Source organism: Lynx canadensis, chromosome D1, assembly GCF_007474595.2.
Source record: "Lynx canadensis isolate LIC74 chromosome D1, mLynCan4.pri.v2, whole genome shotgun sequence".
In the NCBI taxonomy this organism is placed as follows: Eukaryota; Metazoa; Chordata; class Mammalia; order Carnivora; family Felidae; genus Lynx; species Lynx canadensis.
In genome coordinates this window covers 105,907,896-105,930,052 of record NC_044312.2, presented here as the reverse complement: position 1 = coordinate 105,930,052, position 22,157 = coordinate 105,907,896, and the positions used below count along the sequence as shown (strand labels likewise).

The following is a 22,157-nucleotide window of genomic DNA, read 5'->3' as shown; positions in this document are numbered from 1 at the left end:
CACGCCAGGCCCGGCACTGCAAAGTCACACGCTCTGCGCGGGCGAGGCCGGGTACTGCCCAGCCAGCATTGGGACTGCAGGGTGTGGCACTTACAGGCAGTGTGGCCTTCCTTGGTCATGCAGAAGACGCTGGAAGCTTCCAGGTTAATCTGGAAGCCCTGAAGCGGAAGACCATCTGCCTGCCACCCTTGCCCAGCCTCACCCGACCCCATGTTCCTGGAGGGCAAACCTTGGGCAAACAACGAGCCAGGTGTAAGTGGCCCAGCAAATGCAGGGCTGGGAAAAGCAAACACCGTAGGCCACACCGTTCTGCTGGGCCTGCTGCCCTACAGGATGGCACTCGACTGCTCAGGGTGGCTCTGCCCACAGCTGCTATGGAGGCCCCCAGGGGGAACTGGAGGGTGAGGTAGGGGGGAGGCGGCAGCAGGGGAGAATGGGCAGGGCACAAGTCCTCAGGGAGATAGGCTTCCCACACTGAGCCTTCTCTAGGGGACAGGACACATAATCCAGAAGGAGGTATGCCGGGGAGGGTCAGGCTGACTTGGGCTTGGAGCCTCTGCTTGGCCACGTGCTGGCTGGGTGACACTGAACAAGCCTCAGGGCTTTGGGACCAGCAGTGCCCATGTGAGCAGCCCTCGGGAAGGTTAAATGGGACAGGACCCACGTGGGAAACACTTTGAACGCAGTTTGGCACAGATGAGGGTCTCGATACACATACGCTCTGCCCAGTGTCACATGGGTGTCAGGTAGAGCCAGGGCAGGGCACAGAACACAGGCAGCACCAGGGAAGCCTGGACACCTCACCCTTCAAGGGCATGCTCATCCAGCTACTCCGTGACCCCCTGGCCTCAGCCTCCAGGGAGACTTCTGACCCCAGGCTGCAGGAGCAGGGGCTGCTTCACCAGCAGGAGCTGCTCTACCAGGAGGGGCTGCTCTACCGGGGGGGCTGTTCCACCAGGAAGGGCTGCTCTACCAGGAGGGGCTGCTCACCAGGGGGGGCTGCTCCACTAGCAGGGGCTGTTTCACCAGGTGGGGCTGCTCTACCAGGAGGGGCTGCTCCACCAGGAGGGGCTGCTCCACCAGGAGGGGCTGCTCTACCAGGAGGGGCTGCTCCACCAGGAGGGGCTGCTCTACCAGGGGGGGCTGTTCCACCAGGAGGGGCTGCTCTACCAGGGGGGGCTGTTCCACCAGGAGGGGCTGCTCCACTAGCAGGGGCTGTTTCACCAGGTGGGGCTGCTCTACCAGGAGGGGCTGCTCCACCAGGAGGGGCTGCTCCACCAGGAGGGGCTGCTCTACCAGGAGGGGCTGCTCTACCAGGAGGGGCTGCTCCACCAGGAGGGGCTGCTCTACCAGGGGGGGCTGTTCCACCAGGAGGGGCTGCTCCACTAGCAGGGGCTGTTTCACCAGGTGGGGCTGCTCTACCAGGAGGGGCTGCTCTACCAGGGGGGCTGCTCCACCAGGAGGGGCTGCTCCACCAGGAGGGGCTGCTCTACCAGGAGGGGCTGCTCACCAGGGGGGGCTGCTCCACTAGCAGGGGCTGTTTCACCAGGTGGGGCTGCTCCACCAGGAGGGGCTGCTCCACCAGGAGGGGCTGCTCTACCAGGAGGGGCTGCTCCACCAGGAGGGGCTGCTCTACCAGGGGGGGCTGTTCCACCAGGAGGGGCTGCTCTACCAGGGGGGGCTGTTCCACCAGGAGGGGCTGCTCCACTAGCAGGGGCTGTTTCACCAGGTGGGGCTGCTCTACCAGGAGGGGCTGCTCCACCAGGAGGGGCTGCTCCACCAGGAGGGGCTGCTCTACCAGGAGGGGCTGCTCTACCAGGAGGGGCTGCTCCACCAGGAGGGGCTGCTCTACCAGGGGGGGCTGTTCCACCAGGAGGGGCTGCTCCACTAGCAGGGGCTGTTTCACCAGGTGGGGCTGCTCTACCAGGAGGGGCTGCTCTACCAGGGGGGCTGCTCCACCAGGAGGGGCTGCTCCACCAGGAGGGGCTGCTCTACCAGGAGGGGCTGCTCACCAGGGGGGGCTGCTCCACTAGCAGGGGCTGTTTCACCAGGTGGGGCTGCTCCACCAGGAGGGGCTGCTCCACCAGGAGGGGCTGCTCTACCAGGAGGGGCTGCTCCACCAGGAGGGGCTGCTCTACCAGGGGGGGCTGTTCCACCAGGAGGGGCTGCTCCACTAGCAGGGGCTGTTTCACCAGGTGGGGCTGCTCTACCAGGAGGGGCTGCTCTACCAGGGGGGCTGCTCCACCAGGAGGGGCTGCTCCACCAGGAGGGGCTGCTCTACCAGGAGGGGCTGCTCACCAGGGGGGGCTGCTCCACTAGCAGGGGCTGTTTCACCAGGTGGGGCTGCTCCACCAGGTGGGGCTGCTCCACCAGGAGGGGCTGCTCTACCAGGAGGGGCTGCTCTACCAGGAGGGGCTGCTCTACCAGGGGGGCTGCTCCACCAGGAGGGGCTGCTCCACCAGGAGGGGCTGCTCCACCAGGAGGGGCTGCTCCACCGGGGGGGGGGCTGCTCCACTAGCAGGGGCTGTTCCACCAGGAGGGGCTGCTCCACCAGGAGGGGCTGCTCCACCGGGGGGGGGGCTGCTCCACTAGCAGGGGCTGTTTCACCAGGAGGGGCTGCTCCACCAGGAGGGGCTGCTCTACCAGCAGGGGGTCTGCTCCTGCTGGCCCCAAACTCAGGGCAGCCATGAGCCAGGTCCCAGAATCCCTCCAGCTGAGAAAGGCCTGTGCCACCCCTGTTCCCCATATAGGGCTCTGCTTCAGGCTGACCTCACCCCACAAGCAGCCAGGGGAGTGAGGTTTCCTCTGACCCCACCCCGGGGTTGAACGGCACATGCCGATGAGGCAGCCTGCCCTTCATCTGCCCTGCTTCTTACCACAGCCCAGCATTCCGAGGGGTCAGAGCTCTTCACGCCTCTGCGCCCTTGCACACAAGGCCTTTTCTAACCCTGATCACCTGGGAACTCCTCAGCCTTCCAGGGCTTAGCTCGAATACCGCAGCCTCCGTGAAGCCTCCAGAAGCCTGCCAACCCGGAAGCAGGCCTGGTCAGTGCCCCTCCGTTCCTTCCCCGAGTACCCTGGCTCCTTACTATGCTGGGAGCTCCTGGAGGGCAGGGCCGCACCTTCTGCCTGTGTCCCTGGCACCCCAGGGCCTGGTGTGCAACAGCCGGTCGAGAAAAGTCAGACAAGGCCCTGGCCTGCTCCCTCGTTCCTCTGAGATCATGCTGCTTGAAAATGGTCACTCCAAGTATATGAGAAAAGGTCTCCATAAGGGGAGAATATGGATATACTGTTTTATTTTTTAAATAAACCAAATATTTCAAACGTCATTTTAAAAAAGGATTATACATGCAGGAATCTTAACAGTGAACAAGCAAAGAGAGAATGGAAAGGGTTGGGACTCAGCCTTGGCTGGAGTTCCAGGAACGGCCCAAGAGACTAACAGCACGCAGGAACCAGGGCAAGACTGAGCTTCCCCAACAAGCAGGTGGGGGCTTGAGATTTCCCCTCCTTTGGAAACCGTCCATGGTCTGAGCACCTAGCCTCACCCACAGTCGCAGGTGGCTCTGGGGGCTCGCAGGCTGCCTCCCCAACTTGGAAAGCAGAAACCAAAGTTAACAGAAGGGGTGAGCAAAGGGAAGGGAAATGCAACTGACACAGCAGAGGGAGAAAGGGAGTTGCGGCTGCCATCTGCTGTGAACAAGATGTTTGGGGACACGCACTCCTCAGTTCTGAGGTCTCCCCGCCAACTCGTGGAGGGTGGGCCGCTCCTGTGCAGATGGAAGCTGGCGGCTTGGCCAAGCCCAAGGGGTGCCAGGGCTCCCTCCTGGCCACCCAGATCCCAGCTACCCCACCTGACCTCTTGCTAACTCAATCTGACCACAGGGCCAGGATGCCAGCCCAGGACGGCCTCCTCCAGGGAGCCCCCCCGCAGGCTCTAGGGAGCCAACTCCACAGTAACGGTGATAATAACTCATACCTAATAAGGGTAACAGTTCCAGCCCAACTACCTGCCAGAAGGTCCCTTTACTGGGAACCTTTGGCCATGATCTCACTTGTCCCATCACCCCAGAGAGGAGGAAGGAAGAAGCAGAATCCCAAGGGCAGACCTCTGTCTTGCTCCTCACTGCCTAAGTACCTGGCCACGTAGGTGCCAGGAGAAGGTCCTAGGGCCCTCCCTTCTTCTCTAATGCTGGGGGCTTAGTACACGACAGAACATCTGGGTGTGAAGAAACCCTCTGGGCCACTGAGTCACACATAATCACTCTAGGAAGGAAGGTGAGGGCCAAGGGTGCAGACACCTGCCCCAGGCAACACTGAGGTCAGTAGTAGGTCAGGAGCAGAACCTGGAACCATGCCCTGCAGCCCAGCTCCCAGGCCCTTAGCGGGCTCCTGGGCTAGGCTGTCCCTCTGTCCTTTATTTAAAAAAAATTTTTTTAATGTTTATTTATTTTTGAGACAGAAGAGAAACTGAGCGTGAACAGGGGAGGGGCAGAGAGAGAGGGAGACACAGAATCCGAAACAGGCTCCGGGCTCTGAGCTGTCAGCACAGAGCCTGACGTGGGGCTCGAACTCACGGACCGCGAGATCATGACCTGAGCCGAAGTCGGACGCTTAACTGACTGAGCCACCCAGGCGCCCCTCCCTCTGCCCTTTAAAGAGAGCTTCCCTCAGGGGGCTGAGGTGTGGGGGCCCTGCCTTAAGGGCCCATCCCAGTTCAGGCCAGGCCTCCCCTGCACCCTGCCTGTCCATGCTGCCTGCTCGGGCCAGAGCCAGTCAGCCTTAATGCTGCCCTACCCTCTTGGCTGTGCCCCCAGCCCTGTCACTCAGGAGGCTGGGCCCATAGGCCACATTCCTTCGCCGAGGCACCCTGCCCTGTGCCTGCTCACGGAGGGATTAGTGTGGCCAAAGGGGCCAGACGTGCTTGCTGGGGGTTTAAGTGGCCCGTTCATCAGACACACTGGGGCTGCCCCTGTGGCACCTGGCCCACAGAAATGGCTCCATTTCTCACCAGGCCAGGCAGTGGGTAGAGGGCTGAGAAGTCTGTCTGCTGAGACAGAGCTGTGCCAGAGTCCCAGATGCCACCCTGTGAACCTGAGCCCTGGCAGCCTGGCCCCTGGGGGCTGCCAGCCCCTGCTATTCTAGCCTGGAGACGTCAGGGGGTGACTCTCCCTCCCATCAATAAGAGGAGGGCAGGGACGCCGGGGCAATCGCTCAGAACGGTACATCCCATCCCACCCCCAGCCCGGCTCGCCCTACGCGGCTCTGCTGCCGCCACCCCCACAGGCCTGCTTGCAAGGCACACACTCCACATTTCTGTCTGCACGGTCCTCCCCCAGTCCCCCCCACACCGTAACTGTGACACCTCCACCCCGCTGCCAGCTCTCAGCTGAGGGCGGCACCGGCAGCTGGGGCCGAGGAGGGCCCCAAGATGTGCTCCAGGGCATCTGTGGGCCTGGAAATCTCACACAGACTCCTGTGAGTTCTTCTGGGGGGCAGCCTACAGTTTCTTCCCTTTCTCCAAGGGTCCTCGGCCCCTGGCCGGGTCACTGTGCTGGCCTCACTTCCTGCCTCCCACAGTCCCCCCCTCCTTCCTCCAGGCGCCTGTCTGTGGAGTGCCTGGGGAGGAGGGCAGTCAATGGCTTCTCTATTCTCTGGAGGGAAGGCATTTTGCCCTTGGGGGGACCCTCTCGTGGGGAGGCAGAGGCAGCCCCGCTTGTGCTCAGGTCCCCAGGTGCCTCACCGCTCCTCCCGCGTTGGGAAGTGTGGTGGTTGTGCTCCCTGGAGCACTTGGGGTCTCTAGGTGCAGGTGCGGAGGGCGGAGAGCTCTGTGAGGGGCCCCGCCCACAGCCAACCCCAGGGACCTGCTCCCCCATTCCTGGGACTCCCTCCGTCTACCAGACACCTTCACAAACAACTCCTGCCTAGGCTGAGGCACAGCCAGGCCGGGGGTGAGTCAGCCAGGGAAATCCCAGCCCCGGCGCCCGCCGCTGGGTGACAGTTCTGCTGACACCTACGGAGTGGGGCACCCGGCCCCTCCCGGCAGAGGGTGAGAGGAACACCCGGGCTCCCCCACCCCCATTTCCTGTTCCCTGAGAGGGGAGCCTGGCGAGGGCGGTGGCGGGAGGGAGGAGTCACGGTGCCAGGGAGCCTGCTGGTCCCACGCCTTGTTCCGTGGCCTCTTCAGACCGCCAGGCCCCTGTCCTTGGCATGTCAGCAGGGCGAGGAGCTGGGGTCCTGCCTGGTACTTGTCACCCCAACCACCGGGTGCCCTGCTTCCAGGGCCCGGGCACCCCCAGGGTCTCACCAGGCGAGGGTCCTGGACAGCCCCGCCTCATTCCTGGGAGGCCCCGGCCTCTGACTCCTGCCCGGGTACCCCCACGGTCCTGCACTTCAAGGAGGGCAGGGTCAAGGCCCTCCAGTGAGGCGAGAGGCAAGGAGGGCAACGAGGAGAAAAAGGCCAGGAGAGGACCAGCCTGAGAGCCAGAAGGGGGAAGGACAGAAAGGACAGGCACAAAGGCTGCTCCCAGCAGGACATCCTGTCCCTCAAGAAACGGGGCCAGGTCCCCACAAACCAGCCAGACCGGTTGGTGTTAGCGGCTGCTTCAAGGCCTGGGGGTGCAGGGGAGGGGGTCTGTGAGATCCCGCCTGTGGCAGCTGCAGGCTGGGTCTGTCCTGTGGGACATTCTGGCCAGTGCCTCACGGTCCAATGCCACCTACCCCTTACCCCCTTCCCTTCCAGCCTGACTCTTTCTTGGCATAGGAGAGGAGAGTGAGGGGAGAGTGCGTTCTGAGCACACACACCCTTCCACTGCCTAGTGGGCTCCAAGACCAGGCCAGGAGACCAGACTCAGGGCCTGGGAGTGCCAGGTGGGGCTTCGGATGCACTCAGGGGGACCTTAAGAAGGAGCTTCTGGGGATAAGAACACGGAGATGCCGATTCCTATCCGTGAGGAGCTCACAGTGCAAAAGAAAACCCACACGCAGGCCGGGGGCTATGGAGCCATGATGCCGGGGGCCCCACGGTGGGGACAGCGACAGAGGCTTCCCAGAGGTGCTGGAGGCTGAGCAGGTCACTACCAGGAAGAAAAAGTCAGGGAAGTAAGGCTTGCTTGTTCCCTCCTGCCCTATAGAAAGCCTCTCAGAACCCCAGAGGCAAACGCACCTTGTTCCTGGGCCGGACCCCAGCCAGCACAGAGCCCTGCCTCCCTCACCTCTGCCCTCGAAGGGCTGTGTGCTGAGCACTACCATCAGCACCCGGCTCCTGCCTCTGGGTTGCTGGCAAAGCTGATTTCTGCAGGCTCCGTAGGCCAAGAAAAACATGCTGGGAAATGCACCAAGGGCAGGCGCACCCTTGGTGTTACCTGGGCAGGAGCCCCTCCACACGTGGGGAGACAAAAGCCCAGGTTGAGGTGGTCCCAGCTCTCCCCTCGCCCACACCACTTTGATCTTCCTTCCCACCCTGGCGGGGGCTTCCCTTTCTTCACGATTCTTCCTGAAAACTGGGCCTCTCGGACTTGCCAGGCAGGGAAGCTGGTGGTGGGAGAGACCCAGAAACCCATCCATTTCTTTGAAAGAAGACTGAAAACATGTGACCACACAAATCCCATGGGTTTACTTCAATGTTGTTAAAACAAATGGCTTGAATGGATTTCTCCCACCCTCCCTCCTCCCTGAGCCACTCACTGGAAAACAGCAGCTGAAAGGGCCGGAGACTCAGGGCTGCTGGGGCCTGATGGCAGCCGGGCACAGGAGGAGGTGGAAAACAGACCCCTCCCCCCTTCCCCGACCGCAGGCAGCACAGAGGCTACCCAGGGTTCGAGAGAGACCAATGTCAGATTCAGGACCAATGGGTGCCCTCTGCCCCTGTGGCCTACTGTTTCCCCGCACCTGGGATCCCCCCCCTCCTGTCACCCTTGCCTGGAGGCCCTGCCCTGAGCAGCTGCTTTTGCAAGCACGCTCGCAGGGGCAGCTGGGACAGACAGGTGGAGCCTTCTTGGGGACAGCACGACTTGCTTAGAAAACCAGGTAAGGGGGCAGGAGTGGGAAGGTATGAGTCCCAACAGGTTGGAGCTGGAAGGGCCTGAGGGGAATCAGAGCTCAACCCTCCACGAATGTTAGAGCCGAAACCCCTAAGCCCAGAGAAACGTGCTGGCAGGCCGAAGGTCAGCACAGCTATGTGTCTGTTCAGTCTCCATTCAGCCGTTGCTTCCCAGATACATCCTATGTGCCTAGACTCTGGAAATTCGGTTTAGGTGCCCAGCTGACCCCCGATGAAAAGCGAGCTCTGCCCCAGAGGCTTACAGGCTGGGGGGGGGGGCCTCCCACCCCTCAGCTCTCCCCTCCCCACCCCTCCTGTGTGGAGGGGAGGAGGTGTCCTCGCCATTGCCATGGAAGGACTCAGAGCAGACAGGAGGCTAAAGAGTGGGAGAAACAGTGTGAAGGACTGGGGGTGAGGTCACAGCCTGGAGGTGACAGGGATGGTGGTGAAGGTCACCCTAGCGGGCAGGTCAAGTGGGAGGGGAGTCCTGGGAGTCTGGGCCTCTCACTGGCACCTGTGACCGAAAACCCTGGGCCAGACATGCTTATCTGTGTCTACTTTTTTCTTCTTACAAAACACGTGTTCTCTATAGAAAACAGAAGCAAACAAACAAAAACAGAAAGAGACAAATAGAAGTCACCATGATCCTCCTAGGAACATTATGAACTATTAACATCCGTCTAGTCTCTCGTCTGTCCAAATACGGGATCATTCCGTACCTGCCGCTTTTTCCGCGCTGAGCAGAGAAGGTGAACATCTCTCCTCGTTAAACACTGTCCTGGCCCCATATTCCCTCATCGTTGTGGGGCAGGCCATGTGCATGGTGTGCGTGAGTTCATTCAACCCATTCCCCGCCAGTGGTTGTTAGGCTGTTTCCCTCCTCTCGCCGTGAGAAAAGGCCCCACCCGCTGGGTCCAAGGCAAAGCAGCCCCAGCACCCCAGGTGGCACCCGTGCTGAAGCCCCGGGGCTCCCGGCCCCCACCCAGTGCTCCTTCTCCCCACCCCAGCCTCTGCAAAGCCTCGTGTACAAGATGCGGAGGGGGTGGGGAGTGGGGGTCCTGCTCTTCTCCACAGCTCTCGGGCAGCGAGTGACCCCCCTCCCCGTGACTCTCAACTAGAATGGCAGTGAGAAGAGGGATAAATGCAGATTCCCAGGCCCCACCCAGAAATTCTGAATCCACCGGTCCGAGGTAGGGCCTAGGAACCTAGATCTGGAACAAGCACCACCTGGCCAACCCCAGGGGGTTCTGAGGCTGGGGTCAGCCACCCCGCACCCAGAGAAGCCCTGCTCTCGAGGGTGAGCCCAGCAGTGTTTCTCTGACCGGAGCGAGTGAAGGAACACAGCAACCCAGAGCTGGTTAAACCACAGATACCTGGGCTCTGCCCCCAGAGATCCTGAGTCAGGGGTGGGGGCAGGGACACAGATTCTGTACTGTTAACCTGTTCCCAGGTGGTGGTGCCGCTGCTGGCCCACGGACCACAGTCAGGGGCACTGAGCTAAAGCCACCGTGGGCACCACACACAGGTGCAGGCGATGGGCACTTACCCGGCATGAATAATCACAGCTCTTAGTAAGCACTTCTGTGGGTCAAGCACCACGTCCTGGCCACTCAAGGTGTGTGTGAGCCACATTGCTGGACGCAGATCCGGGATCCCATCCAGCCTCCCTGGGGATCCGCAGTGCCCATCAAAGAAGCACCATGCTGAGTCCTTCCCAAGTGTCATCCCTTGTCATCCTCCTGACCACCCTCCCCACCAGAAGTAGGTCACGGATCCCCCTGATTTTACAGGGGGAAACTGCAGCTGAGAGGCTAAGTGACTTGGTTAAGGTCTCACGAGCACCGCAGGCAGGAGATGTGACAGGAAGCGGACGGCCCAGCCTCAGAGCCCGAGCTCCCAACCCAGCATCCCAACACTCCCTGTGGCTCCCAGCTGGAATCTCCACAACCACTCTGCCAGGTCGGCTGGAGCTCTCCACTTTGTGGGTGGGACCTCAGGGGGCTGGGGACGTCAGGCGACGGTAAGCCGTCCCTGGGAGACGGTGGACCTGGAGCCTACCCCGTTTGCCGGGTCCGCACCCGTGTTCGCTCCCTCCGGCCCACTCTGTCTGTGGCGTGGAGCCAGGGCACAGGGCCTGGGTGGGGTGCCCGCCTCCAAAGCCCGCAGCCTCTGCAGGCACGGTTGGGGGGCAGGAAATGGGAAGTGGGGTGGAGGAATCAGGAACTCAGTTTGGCCTGAGGACGTTCTTTTTTCACAGCCAGACTCAGTCCTGTGTGCCTTTTGAAAGGAAGGAGAGAGCAGCTGTGCTCAGCCCAACGAGGACGGCCTCTTTCAACCTTCCAGTTGCTGCCATTTCCAATTACAACTTCAGAGGGCTCCTGTAATTTATACATCCCAGGATGCACTGCTCCAGCTGCTTTATGATGGGAGTTCGTTACACCATTAAGGTTAAACTTTTATAAAGTACTGAGCAGGTGGTGGGCTAGGTGCCCGGCTTAGTTACCGCTGCCGGAAGCTTGCTGAATGGGGTTCACCTGGGGAAGGGCGGGGGCAGGCTCTCTACAGGGGCCGAGAAGTGGAGAAGGCGGCTCCAGGGACCAGGGGCCGTCCATCAGCCCGTTTATCAAACCGTATGGTGGCGCAGGTAGGCAGCATGGAGAACCACCTGCAAGAGCCCAACATTACCGGCGGGGGCATGTGGGGCGAGAGGAACAATCCTCTGTGCGCCTGAGAGCTGCCTGCCAAGGCCGGCGGGGTGCGGGGTCGGACGCGGTGGCCTGCCCCCGGGGACTGGCAGGGCTTCCCGGCAGTGGGGGAGGCTGCTCTCTCGGCAACGGGGTGGCCAAAGGGGAGCCTTCCTTTTGTGGGAACCTGCTCTTCCCGTGGCTCAGAGGGGCCCCAAACCCGACACAAGGTGGGAGGGCGAGAAGGAACGCGCCGAGAGCAGGGGCCAGATGGAAAAGGGCCTGCGGTCTGCCGGCTGCAAACTTGAGGCCGTCAGCGGAACCCCTTCAATTCCGCGAGGAGGCCGAGGTCTTTGACCTGTCCCTCTGCTGTAAACTGTGGGTGCTTCCCTCTTCAGGACGGGTGGGTACTGCCCTGAGCGCAGAGCCTAGTGCCGGGCGAGTGGCCGCTGTCCCCAACCTTTGCGTTAAATGAATTACTGCACAGAAAGCATAGACGACTGGACTTGCTGGGAAAGCTTTGCTCATGTTGCCGTTGTTACATCTGTAAGACCTGTGTTACAGCTCAGTCCCCGACCTGGGAACTCCCAGAGGACCAGGTGAAAACTCTTACGATTCTCAGCTCTAGGCCCAAGCTGAGCACGCCATACGTGCTTGATAAGCAAATGTCCCTGAAAGAACCGGGTGGACAGAGGGGGCACAGCTCTTCTCCACAGCCTGGCCCCCGTCCCGGGGAAGGAGGTGGAGAAAGACGGAGTTCTTTGCCAAGGTATGAAACTGAAGCAACCTCCTGAGACAAATTCCGTGACTTCCCAGAAGGAAAGAGACTTCAGGTGCGGCTGTTTTTCTGGCTCCAGGAAACTGGGGTTGACTCTGGCCTTTTCCTTCTCCTTCAGGATTTGCGGCCACTGGAACCTGAAGCCTCTGCTGGGGCTCTGGGGACCCCCCCAGGGTGGGTTCCCCGTGGCTGCCAGCCCGTTCCCCTCGGCAGCAGTGGCCTGCTTCTGCAGTCACCGGAGTGGCTGCCCATGTGGCAGGCTCCCGAGACCGGAGGGGGACGTGACAGGACTCTGGATTTGTCAAGGTTGCCAATGTTCTTGGCAGGGGCCAAATCGTGACCCTCCCCCCACCCTCAGGGTGCACCGTCTGACCCCCAGCTGAGCGGAACCGGAGGGGCTGAGAGGCCACCTCTTTGCACAGGAGGGTCAGAGGGTCTCCGAGGAAAGACACCGGCTTCCCCCAAAAGCCTTAGGGGAGGAGGAGGTGTACAAAAAGCAGACGGAGGGAAGAGGTGCCAAGGGGAAAGAAAGCAACACAGGAGAGAAACCAAAAGGAACGCGGGGTGGGGGGTGGGGACCAGCCTGAGGATGGTTAAGACGCCAGAGGGAAAGTGGGACGCTGCCAGCCCTGAGAAGTGGCCCAGAAGTGGGAGGGGACTGAAGGAAGCCCGAGGGGCTGGCCTGCATCACAGGAGAGGGCCCAGGGTTGCCTGGCTGCAGAGGAGACACAGCCTCAGGAAAGGGAGGGTGTCCGGTCAGCTTAGCGCCCACCTGGGCTGACAGAGAAGAGTTGAAATCATCATAATTGATCACAGCATGTAACATGTCTTGAATACCTACGCTGTTCTTGGCACTGGGCAGAACTTCCAAGGTGGTATCTCATTGGGTCCTGACGGCGGCCACACTCCATGAGAGCCCCATTTTCGAGATGAAGAAACTGAGGATCGGCGGTTAAGTGACCTGCCCAAGTAGTAGCAGACTCAAATAAAGCTCCACCTTTATGCTGAGGTCCATGCTGGCAGGCCTATGCTGTGCTAATTTTATTATTTTTAGTTTTTAATTTTTTTAATGTTTATTTTTGAGAGAGAGAGAGAGAGAGAGAACAAGGGCAAGGGAGGGGCTGAGAGAGGGAGACAGAATCCGAAGCAGGCTCCGGGCTCTGAGCAGTCAGCACAGAGCCTGACACGGGGCTTGAATTCGCAAGCTGTGAGATCACGACCTGAGCAGCGGAAGTCAGATGCTTAACCGACCGACCGACCGACCTGGAGCCGCCCAGGTGCCCCACCCCCATGCTATGCTAATTTTAAAGAAAGAAACGGAGAATGAATGAGAAGGGCATAAGCCAAGGAGCTGATGGGTGGCATGGTCTTGGAGACCAGCGGTCCTGGGAGGTGAGGCCGGCAGGTGCTGACTGGAGGCAGCACACGCGGGGTGACCGGCGCCTACAGCTGAACCAGGGCAGTCCCCTCAGCTGCCGATGGGCCTGGGGCTGCCTGCAGATTCTGCGGCCTGGCCTGCCCTGAACTGCGGGGACAGCTGTCCCAGGGCAGTGTAGGAGCCTGCGCGAGGTGGGAGCTGGCTGAAGGGCGTGCCGGGGGGAGCCTGATGTAATCCCGGCTGCAGGAGGCGGAAACTTGGGAAGTGAAACGTCATCTAACAGCAGCCTGGCCGCAGACTTCCAACAGCCGTGCCAGGCGTGCCCCACCCCTACCCACTGAGATCTCTGCCCTCTTCTTCTGGCCCAGGGGGGCCCTGGCAGCCCAGATCGTGTTCCCCAGGCCCGGCCCGGCGCTGAAACGTGCTCGGAGTAAAGCTGATGAGAAAGCAGAGGACTCCTAGCCAATGCCCTGGGAACCCTGCCACGGAGAGGCTGACAGTCTCACTGTTTTCCGGAACAGACGCAGGGCTCACCTCTTCACTGGGCTTTCCGCATTATTTTGAGGGGTGAGGGGAGGTCCAAGAGGCTGCCGGGCAAACTATCTCCTTCCTCGCTGAACCTAGCCTGAACTGACCTAGTCAGGCTGCCCAGATGAGAGGGGTTGTGGGGCCCAGAACCACCAGGAAGGCCTCCTGCATTTCCATCCAACCCGAGGACCCAGTGCGTGAGGGACCACCTCGAAGGAACCAGGACTACTCAGCCAATGGGGACACCGGACTAGAGCCTGGCACCCACTCTAGGGACCTCCTGCCCAGCTCTTGGCCACACAGGGTCCTTGAGCAAGTTCTTGCCAGCTAGCAAGCCACGGAGTTCATCAGCCCATCCAGGGAGGCTCAGAAGGTGGGCACAGATCCCCTGGCCTGGGTTTCTGCATCCAGCCTTAAGCATTCCTGGCCTTCATGCCAACTCTTGGATCCCATACACAAGCAATCTAACCCTTGATTAGCACAGTGTCTGTCCTATCCCGCATCGCCTCTGAGCGTGGGCGCAGCCAGTGAAGGAGAGAGAATAAATACCACGGTTGCTGATATACAAACAGGGCAACTGAGGCTCAGAGGGGCTGAGTGACTCATGTGAAGCTGCCCAGCTGAGCCAAGAGCAGAATCCGGGCCCGAGCCCTTCTCACGCCTTGCCGTCTCCCTAAAATCACCCACCCCATGCGAGTGGGCACTCCTGGTCCCCACAGCAAAGGAGGGGGTGCCGATGTAGGCCAGCACTCGGCCAAGTAGGAGAAAGGGGAGGTGGCCATTGGATAAACATACAGACATGCAATAAACAAACAGGCCCAAGGAGATGGAGAGATGGAGTGAGAGGGGATTATAGGAAGAGATTACAGCAGGAATCTCAAGGCTGCTAGGGTCCAAATCCTGGCTCTGCCATCAATTAGCTGAGTGCCCAGAACACATTTCTTGTTTTGTTGGTTTATTTTGAGAGAGAGAGAGAGAGAGAGAGAGAGCGAGCCAGCACACGTGAGAGTGGGGTGAAGGGCAGAGAGAGGAGAGAGAATCCCAAGAAGGCTCCGTGCTGTCAGCATAGCGCCCGACGTGGGGCTCGAACTCATGAAACCGTGAGATCACAGCCTGAGCCGAAATCAAGAGTCGGACGCTCAACCAAAGGAGCCACCTAGGCCCCCAACCAGAGCACTTCTAAACCTCATCTGTAGAATGGGTTGTTATCACCTGCCTCTTGGGATGGTTATAAGGATTCAACGAGCTAATGTATGAAAAGTGCTTAGCATGGCACCTGGCTCTTATCTCAGTAAGTGCCATTTTGCTCGTTAGCCTTCAGTGAGGATATGGATTAGGGAAGGGGACAAGCCATCAACACGTAACAAGATACACTCTCCGGGTGTCGGTGCTACATGCCCCGATGTTAGCCAGGACGGCCCTGGAGTTCAGGGGAGCAGAAGAAAGGCTTCACAGGGGAACGGCCTGAAGGAGAGGCCGGGGTCCTGGTCTCACACCTGGCTCCCCATCTACTTGCCTTGTGTCCTCAAGGAGGTAACTCGACCTCCCGAAGCTGCCTGTAAGACAGGGGTCGGGGAGACGAAGGAGTGGAGGGGGCTGCCCGAAGCAAGGAGTAAATGAGACCCTCTACACACTGTGCCGGGTTAGTTCCCCCACATTCACAAAATGGAAATGATTATTATTACTGTTACAACGTGGCCGAGCAAAGCCCCCTGGAGACAGAAGCCCCGGCGTCTTCTCAGACCCCCAAACCTGAAAGAGTTTGACAAGAGCCAGGTGCAGGGCTCTGTCCCCAGGGGTGAGGCCCAGAGAAGCAGCCCCGCAGTGCTCACCCCACCGTGTGGCCTGCCCAGCAGGGGAGCCATGTGCTCAAAGGTACAGGGTGAATTGTATATAATGAAGGCACATCAATAATAAATTAACCTCAAGTAAGTCCAGGAACATCAATCATAAATTAATTAAATGGCTCCAGGAGAGGCAACGACAAGGGGCCTTTTCGGGATGAATTAGAAGCAGTGTCCTGCCTCCCCTTACGACAGCCTCGGCCCACCCTTCCCCAGCCCCCTGCCCGGAGCGCCCTGCCACCAGGAGCATCTTCAGGTGCTGGGACCGGCTCTCCCAAGCGGCCCCCAAGAACACCGGTGCAGACGAGCCCTGTCTTCCTCCCACCTGCCCCCCAGCTTAGAGAATTCGCAAACGCTGAAAGGGTTTTGATGAAACTTCCCAGAATAGTAACCTCCTGGGCTGAACTCAGGCAGGCGAAATTTCAAGGGGTAATTTGGTGAGAAAATGATCAAACGCCTGGAAATAAATGCTAGGAACACTGGAACCCCTTCGATGGGTCCTCGGGGATGAGAACAGCCTTGCGGGCGGAACAACCAGCCTCCCGGGGGTCCCTGAAGGCCACTCCTCAAACTCCTGGCCTGGAGTGGCCTGGAGCCTCTAGGAATCGAGGCAGCTGAAAGTCAAGGGTGGGAAACGCATCTCAGGCTGAGACAGAATCCGGGCCCCGAACCCTTCACACGCCTTGCCGTCTCCCTAAAATCACCCAGCCCAGCTCTGATCCGGGGCCTGGCCCCCAGGCCCTCCCCCGTGCCCACCTCTTACAGACCACCAGCCAGCCACCCTCTTGCTCAGAACACTTCAGTGGCTGCCCATGTTTTCCACAGACCCAACCCGCAGCCCTGCCGTCATGTTCCCGGGGACCCAGCTCCAAGTCACCGTGTCAACCCCAGCTTTCACTGCTTCCGTGTCGTGCGCCCTCCACTCAAGCCAGACCACAATGAGCCAGCGGCTCATTTTCCCAGCCACACCCTCCACTGCTGCCGCTTCCTCTACCATCACCTGGATGGCCCAGGTTAAAGGCCAGCGCCACCCGAGTCTCCGCCGACCTCCCTGGTCCAAGTTCCTCAATCTCCTTTGACCTCCGGCGGGCCCCCTCTTGGAAGTGTAGCACAGACCTTCATGTCCGTTGCGAACCTTCTCCATAGATTTCGAACGCCTGGAGGGCAGAACCTGAATCTTACAGGGTCTGGTATGGCCTCACTGCGCCCAAACCGCTGTAAGCGCTCAGGAAAGGACCACTGCCGCATCCAAGTGGAAACCGTCCCCAGGGGTCAACGCATTATTCCCATGTTTCTGTTGACAGATTAGCAAGATTCCATCCATGCCAAGGGTGGGGTGGAGCTGACTTCCTCATCAAGAAAAGGGACATGACCTATTACAGCTTCCTTGATGCTAATATATGCAGATCACGATGTAACTGCTTTTCTATGGAAAAGATTCTGATTACAAGAGCAAAAAACGTGTGTGTGAGTGTGTGTGTGTGTGTGTGTGTGTGTCTGTGTGTGTGTCTGTGTTCTTGCTTTCATCATGATCTTTCTACTCGCCAGACATTATTAGGCCATGGAAACCTTACTGGTGGGAGGTTTTACTGTCCCTATCTTACAGATGAGGAAACTGAGGTATAGAGAGGTACGAGGATTCAAAGCCGGGTCTGTTGGACCCCAGAGCCCCAAGTCTTTACGCCCGTGGCTATCATGCCGTCTTCTGTCATCCGACTGGACTATCCCCAGCTGACTTCCAGGGGGCTCGAGGAGAAGCAGGGACGCAGGCCTGCGCGAGCACATATGGGAGCTGGGGAGCCACGCCTCCAGCCTGGGCTTCCTTCTAAGGAATACCGAGAAAGCAGGAAGGCTCCTTCCGCAGGAATCACAACAGGAGACGTTACCCGCCCCCCAGCTGGAAGGCGGACTCCCCCCTGCTCCCACTGTTCTCTCCTGCTCCCTGGAGCCCAACAACGCCCCCTGCTCCTCACACCCACTGACACCAGGCCAGCCAGACACAGGAGCCCACGAGTTCCCACACCGCCAGGCGCTCCACACCCCCTCAGCCCTCACTTCCCACAGAAAGCTACGGGCACACGCGGCTACACACACGTGCAATCCCCGGGCGGCCCTGCCTGGGGAACAGCCCCACCCCTGCTCATCCCAACCCACCAGCCCGCCAGCCAGCCCAGGGAGGGCTTGGGCCTTCCTGCCAAGCACCCTCCTCACCTGTGGCCACGGTGCGCGCGCTCCCCTCCGCCTCATCTCCAAGGTCCCCGGGGGTAGGACAGTCGCCCCGGTCTTCCTCACTTACACGCACGCTCCCCCTGTCCGCCCCAGAGACATCCAGCCCCGCCAAAGTCGGCATCAGAAAGGAAAAAAAGAAAATCAAGATAAACAGTTGTCAGCCCTGCCCGCTGGGGAGGTAACCACATCCTGCAATGTCCTGGGCTCCGTGGTTCTACGAGATTTATCTTCCTCTGACCACACGCTCATTGATGTTTTCCCCCAGCGCTACTTGCCTGGTCCGCTAGCGTGTAATGTAAAGCGATTCCAGTGAGAAGCTGAACTCAGGTGGAGGGCTGGGCCAACAGGTGATTAAACCCAGAGGTCCCCCTCTGGTCCCTGGCAGAGGGACTGGGGGACGAGTGGCTTCCAGCGCCAGGCTGCGCCTCCAGCCGTGGCTGGCTGGCCTGGCACTCTGAGCGCTGGTCCAGAATCCTCTGTCCAGAGATGCCCGATTCCCTGGCACCCCTGAGGCAGAGCAGCCGGGCACCATGATTTATGAGGCAGCTGAGGAAGGAAGGTTGCCAGGAGCTGACTTAAGCAACTTTTGGAGAAACACGGACAAAAGCAACGGGAACAGGACTGAGGACCAGAGTTGAAAAGATCTCGGCTCCAGAGGGCTGCTCGCCCTTGATGTCCATTCCTATGTGACTAGCCCCCTGCCCCAGCTGGAATCTGCTCAAAAGCAGCATCTGTGCCCAAAGACAAGCCGGGTGGTGACCCGGCTGGGCTCCCTACTGCCTCAAAACCCTGAAGACTCTGGAAGAAAGCTCAGCCCTGCTTTTGGGGAACAGAGGCCAACTCTTCCTCTCGGTGTCTCCGATCTGCCCCGCCTGCCACCCAGCTCTGCTGTGCAGAGTCCCAGCATCCCGAGCAGATGGCAAGGGGTGGCTGCAAAGGGCTCCTGAAGCCCAAGACCAGAAGGCTGAGCCATAAATCAGAACAAACAGGCCGGAGGTGTGGAGGGTGAGCTGAGGGGACTTGAATGCTGAATATTCACAACAGGGAGGCTCCAGGCTTCCTCTTGCAGAGAGGGCAACTCCCGGGGAGGCAGAGAAGGGCACCGCGGGGAGCATGCGGGACAGGCCTCGGACCCCTCCCACCCACCTGGAGCGCATGGCCCGGGAAGCTCTAACAGTGTCCAGGCGGCAGCTGCTGGGGCAGACTGAGTCCCAGGGCAGGGAAAAGTCAGCTCACCACCCTGGGTCTCGAAGAGCCACGTCCCTCCTCCACCCACGAGGCTTGACCCTGCGGCCCGGACGTGGAGCAAAAACTTTCTCCCTCCGGAAGCAAGCTGGTCCAACGGGTTGCTGGCTAAAACAGACACTCAACGTGCAACGCTTGAGAAATGGGCCTGGGCTCCCGGGGTCTGTAATCCAGCCTGTGGTCGGGAACTAGGCCCCTCGAGGCAGAAAGCTAAGCGATCTGCCGCCGCCCTCATCGTCCCCGCGTGGGAAGGCCCTTCACAGACAGAAGTGGGGCCGTGTCAGGTGAGACGTCCCGGGGAACTCGTGCCACGCGCATCCACCCCCGGAAGACCCCTCCGAGGAGGCCCTCGCCCCTTCTCCTTGCCCGGCGTGTCCAGTGGCGTTCCCCCCACCCCCCACGGCCCCCAGCCCTCCCGTCACGCCGCCCCAACCTCCCCGGCAGGACCACCCAGCCCTGCGTCCACTCTGGTGGCTCTGACCCACTTTGCTTTCCTCAGGCCACAGCCCCAAAGACGCTGATGCGCCTGCTCCCCACCCCCACCCTCAGCACCCGGAGCCAAAGGAAATTCTCAAGAGAAAACACAACACTTCCAAGTCTCCCTCCCACACAGGTATCCCAGATCTGTCAGCCACAGACACCTCCCGGCCCCGTGCGACCATGAGGCGTGTCTGGAGAGCAAGAGAAGGGCTTCCTCCCGCTCCCACCACTCCTGCAGGACCCCACGGTTGCTGCGGCCATGCTCGGGACCGTCCTCGGGAGACCTGGGGCCTGGTTCCAGCTCAGCAGCTGACTCACACTGTCAACAGATCCCACTTTTCCCCCACCAGGAGCCTTTACACTCAGGGCCTCTAATTCCCTGTGACAGGCTCTCTCTCGACTTTCCAGCTGCCTTCCTCCCCAGTCACATTCCAGGCCTCCATTTCTATGGCCTCCACCCTGGGTCTCTTTACCTGGCGAGAATCCCTGACCTTCATACAGCCTTGCACCGTTTACAAAGGGCTTCCCGGCGTACCATCTCCTTTCCTCCTCCACGACCGCTTGGCCACAGGGATCTGAGAGGGAAAGTCACCTGCCCAAGGTCACACAGCTTAAGACTGGAGTTTAAGTTCTCTGGCTCCAAATACACTGGACGACACGCCGGCTTCAAGGCATCTCAGCGGCACCTCCCACCCAGCACCCACCCCGTCCTCAAACTTCCCCGGAGCTCTGTAAATTGGCCCCTCTGAGACGTAGGAGAGCATGTGATGCTGAGTGAGACCCTCCTTCAAAACTTCCCAAAAGACTGGTGCAGGCAGGCGCAACCCTAGCACACTCCCAGTAGCTGCAGAGTCATCTTTCAAAGCACCTTTCCAAACGGTCCTCTGGACCCAAAGCCTTCCAAGCATCAAAGAGGAGAGGCAACTGTCCCAGATACCCCGAAGCGAACCATCAACCCACAGAGAAGACAGGGCCTGGAGAATACAGATAGATGGTGCGCCCGCCTCTCCCGGGGCTCCGACGCGGGTCACCTCTCAGCCCTGTACGTTTCTCGTGACACACGTTCAAAGACAGTGATCACTGCTGAGAAACATCTCCCCCCCCCACCTCCCGCCCCCACCCCCACCGCTTCCTCCTTCCCCAAAGCTGGATGAGTACATGAGCCCAGGACAATGCTGGTACCTGGTCAGGTTTCCATCTGGGTCACCACTGGGTTCCTCGTGGTCGAAACATCTCCTGGCATCTCTCTTTCACGTCCGTTATAAAGGACACCAACCTTCTCCCAGCCTTCCTCCTTCTTCAGCTCAGTGTACCCAACAGGCACTAAAAGTGGGCCCCCGTGACAGAGGCAACGCTCCTCATCACTACCAGAGCAATGATCCATCAGGGTCTGGGGGCCGTGGAGTCTCCCCTCACGGGGCCAAGCAGCCCCCCCCCCCACCCCGGCACCACGCTGTGCCAAGGCCATTTCTCACAGTCGCTCCAGGAACTCCTGCCATGCTGAGGGCGCCAATTCTTCAAGTCCAGGTGCCATCACTCCAGACCGTGTCAGGCCAGAACCATCCAACACCCTAGCAATGGCAGCACGTCCTCACACCCATGCCAGGAGCACCACCACGCGCCGAGGAACTGGCCACTGGCACTCCGGAACCAAGTCCTGGTGCTGTGCCCATCACCTACCTGCACAGGGGGCTGCACCCGCCTCACACCTGGGCGGCCACCACCACGCCAGGGTGGGGGTGAGTCTTCTGACACCCGCGCCAGGGAGACCACGCTGCCTGTGCCAGACCCACGCTGCCCACGCCCGTGCCACGGGTGTCACCATCCCACACCGCTGCCGGGGGCCGCATGGATCTCACACCTGCCACGGGCGCCCGCGGCAGCCGCACCTCTGCCGGAGGACCCGTCGGGCTGGCCACCGCGCGCCCCGGACACTGCCCCAGCCCGTCGCGCCGCTCGCACCGCGCCCGCGCGCCGGGGCCCCGGCCCGCCGCGCCCGCGGCTCCCCCTTACCTCCCGCCCTCCGCAGGGCTCGGCCCGCCGCCGCTGCCGCGACCGCCACCTCCATCCTGGGCTCCCCAAGGCCCCGATTCACTAACGCCGCTTCCGCAGGGCGCCGGCGCCGGCGCGAAGGCCGCCTCCGCCCCCCGGGGGACGCTGCGTCCTTTACGTAAACCCCACTCCGCCGCCAGCGGTGACCATGGCGACGGCCGTGGGGCGGCAGCGCCCCCTGGTGCCAGGGAGGGGAGCGGCGCCGAGGCCGGAGCGAGTCGGAGCCTTTCGCAGGCGCGGGGCCGGGTGCGTGGGGGCGGTGGGCGCCCCGCTCGGGCCGCGACAGGGGCTCCGTAGGCGGCCGGGAGGGGCAGGACCCGCGGCGCTGCACGCGGGGAAGGGAAAAACGCCCGGGTCCACCTCCTTCAGGTCCCGCGTGACCGGGTTTAGCGTGGGAGAGGCAAAAAAGCAAGTAGGATCACTGGAGAACTGGTTCATTTGTGGGGAGGAAAGAGAGAGATGGGTTCCACCTCCTCGGGGGGGGGGGGGGGACTGAATGGTCCTTGAGGGGTCGGAAACACTTCATCATTTGTATCCCGCCCCCATTGCCCATCCCCACGGTGCCCAGCATCGTGCCTGGCATCCAAAGGGGCCCTGGGGCAATTGTGAATTCCTGGTAAATGAAAAAAATCGCCCCTCCTATTCAGTTTCACACACCACACACACGCACACGCACACGCCCATTCATTGAAGCTGTAAATCACTTAACACACCTTAGCTGAGAGCTGCTCTTAAGCTGGGAGCACGTTACTGTCCCCATGCATTGTGCTTAGGTGGGGGTGGGGACAGTGGGTGGGCACGGAGAGAACCACAAGCCAGGCCCTGCCCTCAAGGAGCTCAGCCGACAGAGGAATGGGCAGCCACCATACAGGGTGCTTGTGCGGGAACTAAGCAACTA

General features: G+C 60.7%; 1 protein-coding gene across 1 annotated transcript in view; it reads right to left on the bottom strand.

Moving 5' to 3' along the window:
• Positions 1–21,304, bottom strand: part of DAGLA (diacylglycerol lipase alpha) — a 63,985-nt gene extending 42,681 nt beyond the window's left edge. The window contains exon 1 of the mRNA XM_030333238.1: positions 21,221–21,304. The gene's annotated coding sequence lies outside the window, so the exon portion shown is untranslated. The remainder of the gene's footprint in view (positions 1–21,220) is intronic.
• Positions 21,305–22,157: the final 853 nt, after the last annotated feature.